This window comes from Haliotis rufescens, unplaced genomic scaffold (assembly GCF_023055435.1).
Source record: "Haliotis rufescens isolate VD_foot unplaced genomic scaffold, xgHalRufe1.0.p SCAF_5, whole genome shotgun sequence".
Taxonomy (NCBI): Eukaryota; Metazoa; Mollusca; class Gastropoda; order Lepetellida; family Haliotidae; genus Haliotis; species Haliotis rufescens.
The window spans coordinates 35,224,340-35,243,607 of record NW_025964223.1 but is presented as its reverse complement, the minus strand read 5'-3'; the positions used below and the strand labels follow the sequence as shown (position 1 = coordinate 35,243,607).

Sequence of the window (19,268 nt, the reverse complement as noted above, 5' to 3'; positions counted from 1 at the left end):
TGAGTGAATGTGAGTGAACCAGAAGGTGAGTGAGTGAACAAGTTAACATCTGGAGATGGAAGTGTGTCCAGGGCTGTCACCCAAATAAATGCTTCAATTCCTGTGATTATTCTATCTCTATTACATAATTTGGCTTGTTACACACACTCTAAAAAAGTTCACTTGCACAATAAATTGGTAGTTGTCACGATGAATATGATCTTCAGTGAATACGAAGTTTAGGATTGTTATTATACTGTGATCAATTGGAAGATTGATTTTTTTGGTCGTTATTTACTACACTTTGGTCATAAGATGGTCGGTATAGTGTTGGGATCAACATGGCGCTGGGGACCCTGACCCTGACCCGCAAGAAGGGGCACTTTATGTTTATGTTTATGTGGTTCCCCACAAGCTGAGTCGGAAGTGCAGATCAAAGAGGAGTACTTTGGAGATGAGGTGCTCTCAGTGCTTATCTCTATCTCAGGATGTATTCTTCAAAGTTGAAGAATCATGGAGGAAGGCAATGAAGAAGAAGACTTGGCTAAGTAGATTAACATTGCAGGCCGAGGTCTGAGCCCAGACATCTCCTGGTCAAGAGACCATGAGGTGGACAGGCAATATGTCCAAGGAATAAGCCTCAACTTCCCAGGAGAAGCAGCCTTCCTCATCACGGCACCGCCATTTTCCTTGCAAGCCATGTTTAACAGGAATTTCACACAAATTTCCGAGGAAGTTGAACTTGAAGAAGAGTTCAACTCAACCACCACAATGAAGATTTCATGGGATTGGAGGATGGTAAAAAAAGACATGTATCATGACCCATTGTTTCTCTGGGCTTGGCGTGGGTACTACATGGTGGTTGCAATAGACCAGCAAACGTGGGATCCCAGGATGAAAGAAATACAGTCATTAGCAAACAGCTCCCTTCTCTCCAGCATTGCTAAGAGACTCGCACTGGAGTTGCTAACCATCATGAAAACATGATGTCATGAAAATGTGTGAGAGATACACAAACACACCACTGTCCCCTTACATACATCCTACCCAGCCACAAGAAAGTTCCAGACAGTGCTCTTATAACATAAAACATTACAGAAATTACCATATGTTTCCATAACATACTATTACCGTCCGCAGTATATGGACCGGAAGTTTATTCACCACACTAGCATCTGAATATGGTAACCTCCTGATGACTGATCACTGTCCAAACACAATTCAATAAGCGTCTATCGAATCTCAACAAAAACAATGTAAAATTGTTACAATCATTGTTAAACAATAAAATCCACAGCCCTATAGCAATGGATATCGCTAGGAAGTGTCCACCCAACTAGGGCTGGGACGGGTAACTCGGGTACCCAGGTCGGATGGATCCTGAGTAGGACCCGGGTACCCACAGAACTACCCGGACCTGTGGCAAGTCACGTGACAAATATGTAGTAATAACAATAAAACAGACTGGTCCATGGCCATGGTAATAGTTGGTTACACTACCAAGTCGCTAATGTTCGCATTTCTTTCTGACTGTGCATGCATTCCTTTCATATGTTTGCATAAAGATAAAGATTCAGTCAAGTTTAGAATATGCACTATCAGATCGTTTCATTCTTGTATCTAAATAGTCTTGTCAGGTAGAACAATTCAGTCAGACATTTTGTACCAACACAATGTGTTCCCGATATGAACTCATACTATATGGAAAACATAAATATACGCTTACGGATTTATTGAATGTATTGCCCTGAAATTATACTCCACTAAATGCACTAATATATATATAAAACATTGGAACTTGTGGCTGCCTTGTGTCTACCTGGATGTAACAGCGATATGTACTCGTCTACTCGACAGTAGCTGAAATGACCAGTCATAGTGACCAATTACAGCCTTCCTTTCAACACAGTACCTTCCTTAAACACTTTTGATTGGATGATGACAAGTATGGTCGATGTTTTGACCTAGTTTTAAGGCAACGACGAAAGACCATGTATGACTTTCTTCAAGTTTCTTGTGTCATCACATTTTGGTGAATTGCCTAAACTTTCTCATTTATATCCAACATTATATTGTCATGTCTATGTACTTAAGATCGGAATGTGAAAATGTACTTCGAAGTCAGAGGCCTTGCATCTACGTGACAGTATGATGTCCAAATTCTTTAAGCAGCAAACAGAATTGTTTGTGTGTTAGTTCTTTTTCATGTGTTAGATTGATGTCGTTATAGAATAAATATCATCTCATTTTATTCACAGCACTTTTTTGAATAAACATTTTAATGAGGTAAGTATTACTAAGTAATGTCTCGACCCGGCTAGCATGCTAAGTAAACAACTTGAAATTACCAATACTATTTAACTTGTCTGCGGTTGTAATTGTGAAAGCAGGTGTGATGTTTTGCATTGTCGTATCTCAGCCTGAATAAAATAAACTATGTTTTAATTAATGGTAGTTTTCAAATACAACATACGCATTTTCATGTCATGGAAATCAAATTTTAATGCAAATTTTGGTTGATAAACAGAACTTTAAAATAAGCATCAAACCAGTAACATTTAAAAAGCAGGACTTGTCAGAGTCAATGATGAAACATGTTTTGCTACATTGTCGGCAGCTCCGGCAACTTCGGTTCCGGTCTTTCAGGTAAGAGGGAATGTAGCTGAATTTTTACACTTTGGGAGAGTATAGGAATTTGAGATCTGTTGTTCGCCGCTTGCTTTTCAGGTTTTTGTTAAGGAAAATGATCGCATCAGTGATGTCAGATTCTAGACTAGATCTCTGCTTGGTAGTGGTCAACCCAGCTGTGCTGAAGGCTCGCTCTGATGGCACACTGGTGGCAGGGATGCACAAATATCTTTGTGCCAACCTGGCGACATTTGGAAATCTGAAGCAGTTTTCGCGCCACCATTCTAGCGACGACTTCTGCTTGGCTTTTATAGGATGTGACAGGTAATTTGAAAATTCAATCTCCACTGTTTCATCGGCTGTATCATCTATTTCAATGATGTCACCCATGAGATATTTTAAAACGTCTTGTTCAATTTGGGGGCACTTGCTTGAGGGCTCTCCACACTCTCTGGGCTCTCTGGGCCCACCGGGCTCTTCTGGCTCCACTGGCTCCACTTTCACTCGCACCTGCACTTCACCATTCTCACCATTCGCAGTATCCAGAGCTGTAGATCTTTCTGATACTGTTTCCCCTGACAAGAGACCTTTTACGTGATCATATGTCTCAGTGCGCTGAGTCTCGGTGAGGAATTTAAGCTTCTTGTATTGTGGGTCCTGTACACTGCAGACCATGTTTGGAGACAGGTGCAACATGTCTGTGTCATTTAATAGGCGTTTTTGGAGACCTTCAGGGACGGTTGCCTTGAATGCCCTGACAATCCCGCTCTCTAGTTCTGAAGACTTGAGGTGATTGCCAACAAGACCATAGACCAATGGGTACACAGATCCACAACTTGGATACTCTTCGATACACAAAATTTCTGTGGCAGAGACCAGTGGCTTGAGAACAGGAAGCATCTGTTCGATCAACACCCAATGGTTGTCCTTCAGATTAAGATGCTTATGCTTGATGAAGAGAGCATCATTCATCACAGCATAAATATCTGATTTGATCAGGTGAAGGCGTTCAACCATGAAAAAGATGGAATTCCACCTGGTTTGAACATCCGATACTACACCTTTTGGGTTCTTGCCAAGTTTTTTCTGGTGTTCCTATAGGGTGTTTGTTGTGGAGATTGATTTGGAGAAAAATGCAACCAGCTTTCTTGAGTGAATAATGAGATTGTCGAGGACAGGAAGCGATAGCCCGGCATTCACAGCTAGTTGTAAAGTGTGAGCAAAGCACTTTACATGTTGCATTCCCGCGGTTCGACAAGCCAAGTCCATGTTGGCGACATTATCTGTCGTAATGCCAATAACTTCATGGATCTTGAATTCTTTGGTTAAATTGACCAAAGCATTGGCAATGTTAACGCCAGTATGTCGATCCTCTAAATCTCTAGTGGCCAACATGAAATTTGAAATTTGCCAATCATCTGTGATGTAATGTCCGGTAACAGTGATGTATCCTGTGCCACCTAGGCTTGTTCACATGTCAGTCGTGTTAAGTTTTAACAATAGTTCGGATTTAAAATCTGTGTACATGTTCATAATGTACTTTCGAATTGTCTTGTGTGATGGTGGAGTATAGCTTGGGTTTAAGGCTAAGCAAAAATTCTTCAGACCTTCCCCTTCAAAAAGACTAAGTGGATGCAAATCTCTGACACAGGCCATAGCTGCTTTCTCTGTGTAAGCTTTGTATGTTCCTTGCGAAATAGGTCTCCTAACATGACCTGAAAAGCCGAGTAAAACAAACTTAAAAAATTCGTGCACAAAAATAAGAAAAATATTTTGAGATTCCACATATTCAGGGAAAGAAACAAATTTGCCAATTTCAGGGTTTTTTTAATTTTAGATTTTTAATGTCATATTTTTTTCATTATCGTAACCATCAAAATAAAATACCTAATTTTAAATGTTTATAAGAAAGCAATCAAGCAATACTTGGGATCGAACTTTGCTGTAACTTACAGTCATTCATGAACAAGCAAACTATTTAGTATTTGAAGAGTTAGTTCCCTTGGCTGACATGCATGCATTCGTACATGCAAAGCAAAACCGGATAAGTGACGACAGACGAGTCACTGGTATGGTCAACAAATCGAAATTGTAAGTTAATTTTAAATGCAATATACTGAATAATATTATAACCTTCGATAGAAATTTGTCTGCAGTTGGCGGGAACAGCAGTCATTGCAAATTGTTTTGATGTTGCAGACGGGTGTTTGTTGTGTAGGTGCTTCCACATGGACGATGTGCCGCCCCCTTTATGGCTAAGCTGTTCCGAACACAAAATGCATTTGGTCTTGTTTCCAGATGAAACTAATTCAAAATATTTCCTAACGCCGCTTTTAGTTTCAGCCATGTTTTGAGTGAAGGGGAATAACTCTTTGAGACATACAACGGGGGTCGGGTACCCAGGTAGTAAATATGGACTCGTCCCAGCCCTACACCCAACTGCATGTGCCTCACATGCCAACCTGTTTCACAGATATTGGCCCAGAGTTGGACCCCAACAGACGCCGCATGAGGATGGAGCAGAAGCATCTCAATACTTAGACTCTGACCAAATTGAAGGCTCACAGCAATCAGATAATTTGGCTGTACCCCGTAAGGTACATTTGCTGAACAAATGGAGAAGTTGTATAACCTCATGCCTAGCATTAAACCCAAGGGAATGAAAGTGAAGGAACCTGAAATGATTGAGGAGATTATTTCAGACTCCTTTAAAATGCAAACCATGTTTGATAAGGAATTCTCAGCCATCTCATCTGAGGTTGAAGAGTTGAAGAAGAAATAGTCAGTACTGCTGCCCCAGAAGAATTTCCAGGCCATGAGACCAATGGGGAGTTGTTGGGGTCAGACAACAGAGAACAAATAAGCTTCCTAAAACTTCTTGACTCTCCAGGCCCCGGAAGGGTAATTCTCAGAGGTCAAGATAGACCAATTACCATGGATCTCCAAGAAGATAGGTATCCAGTCATCAGATAAGAGCTTGTTTCTCAATAATCATGAGGAGATAAGCCTCCACAAAAACTCAAGGTGACTGTACTGTTCTAGGTCGGTTAAGGAAGGAAACAGCATGAGTAGTATAGGTAATGATGGTTCTGGACCACTTCCACTGGAGCCGGATTCATATACCTATACTGCTACTACAGGTGGCATTTTTTATGCCAAAATGATTATGTGATTTAATGATAGTCATGAGATTAAGTTAAATTGGCTCTAGCTCACCAATACCTGGGGCCAATCATTGCTTCTATTAGTATAAAAATGATGATGCGATTCAACGAAAGTCGTTTTAAAAGAAATATCAATATTAATTAATAATGAATAAAATTTACTATAGCCCACGAGGATATTGGAAAGGTGTAGGAGCAATAAAAAAATTAGCCACCGCGGCTAAGGTATCTAAAGATGTGGCCAAGGATTGGTTAAAGAAACAAGCGATGTGGCAGATATATTTACCGGCACCGCGTTATATACCGAGGAAGAAGTTTGATATTTTTACAACGAATGAAGTTCATCAGGCTGACCTCTTGTTTCTTCCCCACGATAAGGTAAAACGCAAAACGTATAAATACGCTTTAACGGTAGTGGATGTGGCTAGTCGATACAAAGAGGCTGAGCCATTAACCTCGAAAGAATCAGCAGAGGTAGCTAATGCACTGAGTCACATATATAAACGCGGACCGCTAAAATGGCCTAAGCTATTTCAAGTAGATCCCGGTCGCGAGTTTATGGGATCGGTAACTAAACTGTTAACAAAGCACGATGTCGAAATCGTCCGTGGTGAAAGAGAGGCCCACCGCAGTCAAGCTATCGTCGAAAGATTTAACCGGACATTAGCGGAACGTTTGTTTGGCTATCAGTATGGGATCGAAATGAAATCCGAGCGATTGAGATCAACCGAAAGGGTGACACGATTATCAGCCGTTGTATCAGCGCTGAATAATGAAGTGACGAGATTAATAGGGAAGAAACCATCCGATGCTATTAAAATGAAATCCGTGACTTCCGAATCTTCAGCACCGAGGAGAGGCAAAGAACGAAAACTTCCGGATAGAGTAAGGGTAAGATATTTATACCAGCCCGGTGAACTTCAAGGAGGCCTACGTCGCGCAACCGATCCCATATGGTCCCTTAAGACGTATAACATTAGTCGATTGGTTACGAAAGAAGGAGAGCCTATTCTTTATTATCTTCAAGATGGACCGGGTAGGGCATTTGTACGAGAAGAGTTGTTCATAGTTCCCGACGGTACGGTATTACCACCATAACCATAAGCATAGGTATTTACACCATCATTATCAATCCATCTCTTTGTATCTAAGGGGGATAATGATGTCTTGTTCATTCTTAATCCATATATCCTATGATTGTAACTTCTTAAAGAGTTCATCTCGTGTTTGAACGTTCTACCGTTAAATAATGATTCTTTATACTGTTCGTGTTTGATATGCTTTTTTACAACATACTTCTTAACGCCCTTAGCTTTTCTTATCTCTCCATTATCGGACTTCTTTATAGAATACATCTTAGGTCTTAATCCTACATACTCCGCTATAGGGGTCCCAGCACATTCATCCTTCATCTTACCTAATACCTTTTTATTTACAACGCTGTGCAGTGGATTATCTTTTGGGTAATCGCTCGTGTCGTACATATCTATTTTTTCTGCCATATCTTTATACACATCCTCGGTTTGTATTTCCATCAACAAAGAATCTGTGTCGGTATATAACACCTCACATCTATCGCCGTATTGCTTCTTAAGTTCGTTGTAATAAAAGTCATACATTAAATGTTTTGACAAGTCGAGAATTCTCATACCGACGTACACCGGTCTGTTGAATTTTATATTACTCTTCTGCATATGCAACGCGGCTAAGTCGTTATCGAATATCTAGCTTCTGTTAAAAGCCGGACTTGCTATAAGTTTCCTGAGTCTTTCTTCCTCATTAGATCTGACTAATTTAACATCAACACGCTTCCTTAGATTCTCCATAGTTTTACCAAATACCGAGTTATTCATGAGCTTATATAGATTCTTTTCGAAATCGCTGGTAGCTATCTTTCTTAAATCTGTGTTTAACCTTATATAGGGCTCCATCCAAGGGCTTTGATCAAACTTTAGAACTCTGTGTATTTTCTTAAGTTTCATACCTAACGATAGATACAACTGGAGATTTCTGCAGTGAACTATATATTTTGTTTTATCCATCAAATTTGGTACGAGTTTTTCTACGTTAGCTAACCTACTATTACCCATCAAGGAGCGTTGATATTCCGACATCCAATCTTTATTAACCATTAATCTTACGGGAGCTAGCGGATAACTGTTATGATCTTCATGTAACAAACTTGGATATTCCAAGTCAACTTCTAGTATGTACCCTTTATTCACATCATTCACATTGATATTAATAACATTGATATTATCGATATCATCGACCCATTCAAAACCACCCGTGGGTAAAGGTTGACTCATAGCCCATCCGCACAAATTGTTAGCGTCGAGATATAATATGTGCGTGTTGGGTTTACTCGGATCGTATCCTTCCACTAATTTATTATTAGCCTTAGAATACCTTTTCGCTGCCATCGATATACCACCTCTTAATCCTTTCTCAATAAACAAGTGCATATCGTAATCTGTGAGTAGTTTTAGTTCTACGCCAGTCTTCTTCAACAATGCATCCCACGATAGTCCGGGACTGGAATAGTACCATGCCGGGTCCAAGCCATATTGTTTGAAACATGTCTTTCTAAATATCTCGAATATATCGGCGAGTAACAGTACAACGGTTTTTAAGTACAGATCGTGATAATCGCCTAAATTCTTACAACCTAATTTATCCCAGACCGTCAGAGCGTGTTCATAATCGGCATCTGTTATTCTAGATTCTGTTAAGTTACTATAGAATGATTCGAGGGGTGGTAATTCAGTTTCTTCGAATCTAGACCAATCATCCATATATTTGTAAGGATATACACCTTTTCTCAGCAACAAATGACGAGTAATCTTATCGGTATATTTATTTGTTATCGCGAAGTCATCGGGATTGTTCGCATTAGCTAAATTGTCCAGGGAAGATAACAGAAACTGTACGGAGTCTATGAATCTAAGCCCATTACTTTGCTTTGTTCTAGATTTCCCATCCTTGTCCCTATAATGTATAGGTTTAGTCAACGAGAACGATATGTATTTTTCAATATTATTAGGAATGCACGTTAAACCGCCGTCGGTCTTCGAGATAGCTTGCATAATGAGATGTGAATCGTATCCCCTAAGGTTATGAAACACAACGGGGATGGGTATTGTTTGAGAATTCATTTTTAGTTTCAAGTTACACTCGTTATGAGCGGCTCCCCGATAATTACCCGTGACGTGGCAATGATCTCTTACGGAATCCCCATCCAGGGGTTTATTACAAACGTGACAACTCGTTGACTTCTTATGGGCCCTCCAATCATCCCTCGTCATACGCATGGGTTTCTTACACGATAATTTTTCCCTGATTATTTTCTCCTTATTTTGTAGATATTCTAGGAACTTTCCCGCTGCATCGGGACCTCTGTAAATCACGGGAGTGTTTGTTTTCCCATCATACCTTACAACTATATATCCAAACCCACAAGGAATATGTTCTTGAGTTTTGTACGTAAAACTACATTCAGTATTGCCTTTGGTATTTTCTATGGGTTTGATAAGCGCTTCGAAGTCAGCGTAAATTACGTACGGTACTGGCATTTGATTACAATAATGTTCAAATTTTAATATATTTTTTCCTTCTTTAGGCATATCGATCCTGATAGCATTCTGTCCAACACCTCTACAGTCTTCTTTATGCGCTTCTAATAGATCTTGTCTGCTGTACCCATGCAGGCATCTTTCACAGAAATATTTCTTTCTAGCATGTTTTGTTTGATCGTATAATAGCCTGTTTAAACCTCTTTATCCACGTATAATGATATTTACCATCTTTTTCGATCAGAAATGAATTGATTCTGGGGATATTTTCCGGAGCGGAGCTTATCCTGTGTACAACAATTCCTTTAGAATGTCCGAAAACATTTATAGCTAAATTATTTTGCTTTTCCACCTTATCAATTTGTGATATTGGTGTAGGTTCGTCTGTACCATCGAAGTTTAGTCCATCGTTTTGGGGATAGCTAGAAGGTCTATCCGGATGCTTGTCTACGGGGAACAATGCAGATCTTATCATCATTCTTAAACAGTCATCGGATTTATTTTTTACCTTAATTATGGCTTTTTTCTTCTTATAATACGGGGGTAAATCTATATAAGATCCACCTTTGAAAGGCATATAATTCGCTATATCTAAATATAAACTATCGATTTTATCCACACCCCAACCACAACCTCTATTAGTTCAGCGTTCTAAAGTTTCCTGTATCCTCTGAATTGATGTATCTAATGATGAGTTTATAGTATCGGATTCGGTTATAACTTCTTGATTGCTACGGAAATATGGTTCGGTATATTCGGTACTATCATCTGTGTTACTTTTACTCAATGTCATTTTAATCGTCAGCTGGTATTTTATACTATGTAAATCATCTAATTCCTCGTTAATTTTACTCGATATGATGGGCTTAATATCGTTAACATCCATGTTGGAATTAATATCCATCTTCCAACCTCTTAGATATTTACCAACGCCGGCGGATGTGGGTACAAATATTAATTCTTGTTGTTGATTATCATCATCATTATCAATATCAACATTATCATTAGGTTGATTATTATCTAGTAAAGCGATCAATTCAGCTCTTCTCATTCGAGAATAACCTCTCAGCCCACTGTTTCTCGCTCGAGCTTTGAGTTCTCTAACAGTCTGGGGTCTGTTGTATTCCAAACCGAGTAAATCCATCAATTCAGCTTTTCTCATACGAGAATATCCACGCAGTCCACTTTGCTTTGCCATAGCTTTTAATTCTCTGACAAAAACCATTGTGGTTGAATGGTATATGCAAAATGAGACAAATGTCTAATTGGTTGTTTTCATATATCTAAATACATATTCTCCCCAACCTATTCCTCTCATTGATGTAATCTCTCTTCCTAGCATAAATAATCTGGTTCCTGACCCTATCAGCACCGTGTTTCTTGCATAAACAATAACGACCTTTGACCCCTATCCCGCATTCAGAACACGTATAGTTTATGTTTCCCCGCCTGATGTAATAATTGTGTATACCGCAGTAAATTTCATCAACACAGCGTCTATTACAAAGAGTAGTCTTACCCATGAGTGTAAACTTGCAGTTATTCATGGTATATACATCTATCATATCATTTGTCTTAATGCAAATCACATCTACACTATGAGATATTGATTAGGCTATTTATAGATCGCTCCAAAATAGGTCATAGCCACAGCTGTCACTCTGACTTATGCATAATTGTATAGCTGAAAATCAATAGAGAAGTCAATCCCAACATGATAAATTTTACCTCTCGGTTCTTTTGTTCCTCTGACGGTGTATAAAACTGACTCATTGTTGGTCTCGGTATTGGGTCTAGTTTTTTCCCATAAACGAGGAAGTATTCGTGCATGGCAGATTCGACATCCTTAAACGTTTGAATTGAATGTCCTTCCTTAATCAGTTGTTCATGAATAAAGTCTAATCTCTTCATTCTCTGCTGTGTATATTGTAACTGGGCTGCTTGGTATTGTTCTAAAGCTTCGTTATGTCGTTTACGCTCCTCTTCAACTTCTTTAACGTTTGATTCCCTCATACTGGAAAATAAATAATTACTCCCCGAAAAAGCTAGAGCATTAACAACAGCTCCACCGACCATCATCGCAATTGTTGCCATATTCAAATGTTTATATGAATATAAATATTCAAATGTTTAATTACTTCATTATGTCTTCCGGGATAAGTCCTTGTTTGATGAGCATATCCTTCGTTGCCATAGCCAATCCAATATCAAGAATGGCCATTCCGATGTCATATCCATTAAAATCTAGCTTGGGAGGTGTGGCTTTAGTAATCATTTTAGCCATACGGGCATAGCCAATGGCCAAGCCGGTGACCACCGCTGAATGATACGTCGCGTTTACCAACATTTTACCGTCTGTAACTGGAGTAGTCATGCTTCTTATAGCATTATATGAGGACTAACCTCTAATTGAACTTGTTGTTGCGGCGGGGGTGATGTTTTCTCTTCTCCGGTCTTATAAAAGAACCATACAGCCGCTATACCAGCAACTCCTACTAGTGCCCATGTTTTAATCGGATTTGAATTATTTATTAATTTCGCTTTGCGCGCCAGCCCTCCCTTTCTTCCTGCAGCTATTTTCAAAGGATTCTTAGTAACTCTGGGTTGTTTTTTTGTTTTCTCATTCACATGTGGTGGTTCCTCATTCACTCGTTGTTGTGTGTTCACTTCTTGTTGTGTGTTCACAATCTGTTGTTCCTCGTTCACAATCTGTGGTGTCACCTGTGTCTCCATTATTAATTTGAACTTCGTTCTTTATATTATTAAGTGGGCACGTATGTTTAAATTGACAATACCTAGCCGTTATTAAAGCTGTGGTGAACGGAGCTAAGAACATTCCGAATCTATGATAATTCTCACAGCTCACTGCGCTTATAGCGTGTTCGATGAATGGGTCTTTCTCAAGAGATTCGCATAAATACAGGCGATGTTCTGCCGGGATGGGGAGAAACGTACTAGCTACGGCTGTGTATAGTTGTAATATAGAAGACCCTATCGTTTTAGTCATGGTAGCTCCCAGTCTAGACTCGTAACGCGCGTACAGTTTTTTAATCTCTTCGTCGGTCATGTTATCAATTTTTTCGATGGTATAATTTTCCCCCAAATATTGGGAACATTTTCCACCGGCTACCAAAGCGGCAAGTCTTTCTCTATGTTTATCTGTAACTACTTCAGCATGTTGATCAACATCAGATTCTTTGAGCATTTGTTCGATGAGTTCGTCGCATTCCATAATGTAATACCTAAGGAGATATTTAAGTCTAACATAATATAATATGGCATATCCAATACATCCCGTAATAATGAACTGTTGCGAAAGAATGAGGATTTCGAACCACAGTTTATGTCATATTAACCGCTAATGTTCAATTTGCTATAATTTTTGCTATTTTTGCTATATTTTGCTACATTTTTGCTTGATTTGCTATATTTTGCTATATTTTTTCTATAATTTTGCTACATTTTTGCTAAGCAATTGCATAAGCAGCTGGTTGATCGGTTTTTAATACGAGTTTACAGTGCTTCGTTGCCGCTAACACTTTTCTGACTTTATCTCGTTCGCTCTTGGTATAAATGACATCATTTTCGCGTAAACATTCCTCGAATGAATCTCGATCTTTGCAATGAAAGAGTGCTACCCATTTGGTCTGCTCTCTGAGATCTTTCAGGACAGAGTTGTATTTTTGAGTAAGTACCCAAACGCTATGTTGAGTATGCCGACCGGAGAATGCTAAATACGAAAGCATATCTTTCTTTTTTGTGAGTTCTTTACTCGCGCTGCAGTCGTCTATTACGAAAAGGGTCGATTCTCCTTTGTATTTTTCGTGACATACTCGGAGGCAGTCTTGTAAACGATCGCCCAGATCGACTCTGTGTACCCCATCGTCATTCATTACCCAATCTCTCGATAGGTAGGTTTTATTAACGCTTATAGTCGGGCACAGAATAATGATATGATCGAAAACGTCCCGATAATGACTTTCTAAAATATCTAGAATAAAAGCTGTTTTTCCACAGCCCGTTTGCCCGCATATGATAGCGCAGTGCGGATCTTTAGGTAAAAGATTATTAATAGATTGCTTGCACGAATCTCCCATTCTGTATATTAAGTTGCGCATCCATAATCACGTACAAATATATGTTTAATTTACCAGCCGCTTCCTGGAGCTTCGTTATCTGTATGGTGGCACCCTCGCTAGCATTTTCTATTCTCCTCCCACTGCCTTGTAATTGGTCGCGTACTCATAGCGCGTACTTCGTGGTTAGGTATTCACCCATCGATACACTCCCGAGAGACAGATCTTTCACGACCGCGTTAACTTCCGGAGAACGTTTTATAGAAGGAAGTTTTTTAATCTCATCCCACTGGTGATACGCTTGCATTCCTTGGCTATATAGTTGATTAGGAACGCCCTCGATAGTCAATTCTACTTTTGTAATCTTGGGATTGTAGAACTTCTCGGTATTTCTTTTAAACGCATCGGAGGGGTCCTCGAACAACATTAAAATACCCTTCAACGACCTCGTGGGAACGTTTAGATTGATATTCCACATCGAATCTTTTTTGTCCCTCGTGATCTTTCGATGTCGCAGCACGCGATCGTACAAAATGGCTAAACTTCCCGTAGAATGGTTACGAATTTGTCTGGCTAATTCGGGATCCGTTATCATATCGTACTCCAGAGAGATATTGTCAATGGAATATCTAGCATCTTCATTAGCAGATCTGATTACTCTACCGTAGTCATTAAAAGTGAGTTCGTATTCTAACCTATCGCCTAGGGATGCTTGATAAAAGGGCATGTGGGAATCTAGTAATTCAAAGTCTAGGGGAATATAGAATCTGTTACCTAATGCATCGGCAACGGCCTTATCTTTTTCGTTGGTATCAACACCATTTTCAGCGCCCACGCGCAGTCTCAATGTGTTTATTACAAATACCTTGGTACTGTAAGTTTTCCCGCTCTTTATCCGTTCTCCAGAGATCCATGTAACAATAGTATACATCGCTATCCTCGATACTCAAAACCTCATTACCGCTAATTTTAATGGCGATTTTCTTAACGATAGCACGACCTATGTTCTGAACGGGCTCCCTGTTAACGTCTGTAGAAGTCAAACTTATCGTAAATGCTATTTGGACAGTTCCGGGAACTAACACATCGTGTGCGCCGAGATTAGGAAAGCGAACCAGAAGCGTTTGATTCTGCTCGATGGTACTAGGGTTATTAGTTATAGTTACAGACTGACGAATTGCTTTGACCCCTAATGGTTCTCGAAGTCTACGTTGTGGGTTTAACTTGCGTCCGTATTGCGAAGACATTGTTTATATTGAAATTATGTACCCTATGTTTAATATAAAAATGGCTAATTTTGAACATAATGACTTAGATCTAAGTACCTTTGATGACTTTGATAACCCAAACGAAGAGGGTACTGATGAAACCAACTTTGGTGGCACGAATCTTAACGATGAAATTTTACAATCGTCCGTCAATGATTATTACGATGCCTTAAAAGAAGATACCCCAATAGGCCGTGACTATTCAAAGTTTACGATAGATAGTAAAGGAATATTGCGACTGCGTGGCGAACCGGATATTGATCTTATGCATTCTCGTACTCGTAAGCCCCTAGCCTTGTCTACGATAGCTGCTAAACACGGCATCAGCACTGTTCGTGATAAATTAGGTTTTGTGGACTACCGACGACTTTCCGCAGAGACTACTAAGGTTCTTCAGACTGTGCGGACTGAACTCGGTAATACAGATGATTTGGAGGCAGCCTCGATGGTGGCCTCGGACGGACTCGGAGAAATCTTAGATACCTATTACGATAATTCCACGTTACAGGTATCGGAGTTTAGTATTAGGGAATTACGAGGTCTTGACAAGGCAATGCGAACAATGCGGGGAGAACTCATCAATAATATAGCCAAGATATCCGAAATCGACAAGCATATAGTTTACGAGAAAACAAAACTTGAACAGGCGGGCGATGAGTTCAGTAGACGCCGCGTAGCGGAAAGATTACGTAACTTAGAAGACGAAAGATCGGCCCACCTCGAAGCTGCTTCCAGTAATAGAAAGGCACTTCGTTCGCAAATCAGTCGTATTCGAGAAACTATCGATCAAGTCCTCAACGATGACACTACACTGGCCGATAAAGTTAAAACATTGTTCAGAGAACAGGGAATAACCATTGCCAGTATTTTAACCGCGTTGGGATTTATTATATCGACTTTGACTCTCTCATTAACAGGTGGCAGTACAGGTGGAGGCGGATCATCTCCTAGCGATAAAAATGGTATAAAAGAGTGGATAAAAAAGCATTTAAAAGCATTAGGTTCAGCACTGGGAAAGCTCGCTGAGAAAGCCGCGGCTGCACTTCCCGGTATAACAGGGAGTGTTGTTTCCTGGCTATTGAATTTATTAGCTAAGACCACCACTTGGCTTAGTCAAAACTTGTGGGGGCTGATCGTAGCAATTGCAGGGCTGTTGTACGTATTCGCTAAGAACTATTTAACCACCAAATCATGAGTAAGCCAACCGAGACTCCACCCACTACAAGCGCTGTTTTTTCATCGATATGTTGTTGATTTTTAGCCTCAATATGCGGTGGTACTTGTGCGTTAGTAGATGTTTGAGCATTAGTAGATGGTTGTGAAACATGTGGTGTTTGCGGGTTGACTATTCCCTTTTCGCCCGTGATCGTTTGCGTTATTAATTCGACGTTAATATCTGAATTTATACCTGGTTTTTGTTGGTCGGTAGCAATAACAATTTTATTATTATAGCCTATCACTTGACCGATCTTAAGTTCCATATTACTCGGAGACATGTATAGTCCCGGCGCATAAACGTAGTCCACTTTGGATTGGGCGTACTGTAATGCATCTTGAAAACGCTTTATAGACGATGGTATGTCAACTGGTGAATTAATGGCGTCCTCCACGTTTGAGACAAACTGTTTTTGCGCATCGAACTCCGTCCCAGTACCGATGATTCCCGTTCGTGTTTGCGATTGCGCTCCGAGAATTGCCCACACATAAGTTCTTATCGATACATTAACTCTTTCAAATCCTGGGTTAGTAAAATTATTTTCCGTTTTATCATTAAGAAATTCATTCCAAGCATCTGTTGTATCGTTTGGATGCACAAACTTTGTTATAATATAAGGAATGCCACTCTCAAAGTTCATACGATCTGCTCTAAACTGTTTACTCGAGAGAGCAAAGCCTGAAGGGATCACACCCTCTTTAATTAAATAATCGCTTTTATCTTTAATAGTTCTTTGTCCATTGTACGGAATACCTAGACCATGGCTAGGTCCTTTAATGCGCCAATCTTTACTCGTAGAAACATTAAATTCATTACAAATACGTTCGAAGGCCCTCTTATTATAATGATTATTTGCGCGATTCCATGCTGGATCCATCGGTAATGGAGCACTAATTTCTTTAAGTATGCGTCTAATCTGATAGTACACGTGAAATAATATAACAGACTTATATAGTTTAAATCCTGGGGCATTAACAGATACGCCACATCCCGTTGTGGCACACCATACGGCAAAGTTTAACTGATTCTGCCAAAATTGCATCGGACGGTTAAACCAATCGTCAATCATTTTATCGTTATTTACCAGAAACTGTATTTTTCAAAGATATCGTGGAATTTAACGGTAAACTCAGCACCGGAGGCAGTTACTATAATCGATTGATAAGTAATGTGAGTCGATTTCATATTTAAGTTATGATATAGTATCATTGTATATTTAATATGTATGTTACACTCCCGGGAATAACAAATGGTCAGTCTATTGAACTGCTTCATACAATCGATAACTCGGATGGACAACTCGAAGTAGCTCTGTGCGACGTAACGTATTACCAACGGTGGACCAATATAAGTGCTGCGAGAAGAAATGATGAGATATTTGTAATAGATGACCAAAATAGAATTAATAGAATTATTACTATACCTGATGGGTATTACGGCATAAGCTCACTCAATGATGAATATTTTAAGTCTAATATGGAATTTTTTAATACTAGTAAAATTAGTATCACACAAATGAGGCGACTGGGACAGTGAAAATCATCAATGGAAACACAAAAATAATTATTGGTGGGAACTTAGCATGCACACTTGGATTGGGAGGAGAAATAACATTATCACCCGGCGTAATAATGATTTCAAATGGTGAATTACCCGATTTAGTTCCCTATAAAGAGTTGTTCATTCATCTTGATCAAATAAGCACAACAAGAAAGTCCTTCAACTCTTCTCAGAAGTGTTCCAGTGAAAAATGAAAAATATAATAGCGGTAGAATGGAATCTTTCTCGTTATTACAATATAAAAAATTGAAGCGTGGTATTATTTCAGACCTCAGTGTAACACTCCATATTATAAATAATGGTTGATGCCATATTTAAGTTATGATATAGTATCATTGTATATTTGATATGTATGTTACACTCCTGGGAATAACAAATGGTCAGTAAATCCAATGCTTCGTACTATCGATAACTCGGATGGACAACTTGAAGTCGCTCTATGCGATGTAACGTATTACCCGAGGTGGACCAATATAAGTGCTACGATGGGTTATAATAATGAGACAGAAATAAATGGTAAAAAATACATTATACCTGATGGGTATTACAGCGTATGCTCACTCAATGATGAATTTTTTAAGCCTAATGGAATTAGTCTAACACAAAATGAGTCAAATGGGTTACTGATTTTAAACGCTGGAACAAAGGATGTAAAGCTTTACAAGAACTTAGCATACACACTTGGATGGGGAGGAGAAATAACAGTAATCAAGACATCAGATCAGGGACTCTATTTACCTGAGTTAGTTCCCTATAAAGAGTTGTGCATCCATCTTGATCAAATCAGTACGACAGATAATATTCAACAAGAAAGTCCTTCAACTCTGCTCAGAAGTGTTCCAGTGAAAAATGAAAAATATAATAGTGGCAGAACTGAATCATTCTCGACATTACAATATAAAAAATTAAAGCGTGGTATTATTTCAGACCTCAAAATTTCTGTATTAGATGTAAAACACCAACCTGTACATATAGGATACTTAAGTGTAACACTCCATATTATAAATAATGGTTGATTCATCAGGCCCTGGAACTCTCAGAAAATGTAATACAATTGCGCTTTCCGATCTCGGAGACACGGAAGGATTCGGTAAACCCGGTACCGATGGTAAGTTATACGCTTTACACTTACACGATAATGTATACAATCGGAAAGAAGTTACATTCGCGGGTAATCTAGGAGATTTAAGCGATGTCGACGTTAGTAGACTCCTTAAAAACACTTCGTACAATATTACTCGCAACGACGATAATAAATGGACTATGGTCGAAGCAAACATCGAGTGGCTACTGAATATCGTCATTACCCCACCTTATGTGATGATGGGTAAGGGACATAATTTAACTTAGATAATAAATAGTGGCATCGTACTAGCGGCTTATATCCCATCAAAACGAAAAAGTGTGTTAGTTACCCCCCTGCCAGAAAACCCAGGTCATATGTTATATAGTCGTCCGGCCTTAAAAAATGTTACTTTAAATTTGGTTACTGAATTCAATGAAATTAAAGTTAACTTGAGTGCAATACCTAATCTTTCTACGCTTATTATTGAAGTCTTGTTCGGAGATGCACCGGAAGATGCCTTCGATATATTACCAGGTCTATCGATAAAATGGCTCAAGAAACACGAGCGCCCACGTTGCAGTATTATTCATATCAGAGCATCGCCCATTGCAACCCTCGAGGGGGTCCAAATTATTAAAAGTGACAGCATTTCTCTTTCTAAGATATTCTTGCCGTATAATATACATTTGATAAGGTTGATGTATAGTCTCAAAACATTTAAGCAAGACCAATTAAAGAC

At 39.2% G+C, this 19,268-nt stretch overlaps 1 protein-coding gene across 3 annotated transcripts in view; it reads left to right on the top strand.

The window, feature by feature from the left end:
• Window positions 1-19,268, top strand: part of LOC124114713 (E3 ubiquitin-protein ligase SHPRH-like) — a 460,251-nt gene that overhangs the window by 166,469 nt on the left and 274,514 nt on the right. The gene's annotated exons all lie outside the window — the stretch shown is intronic.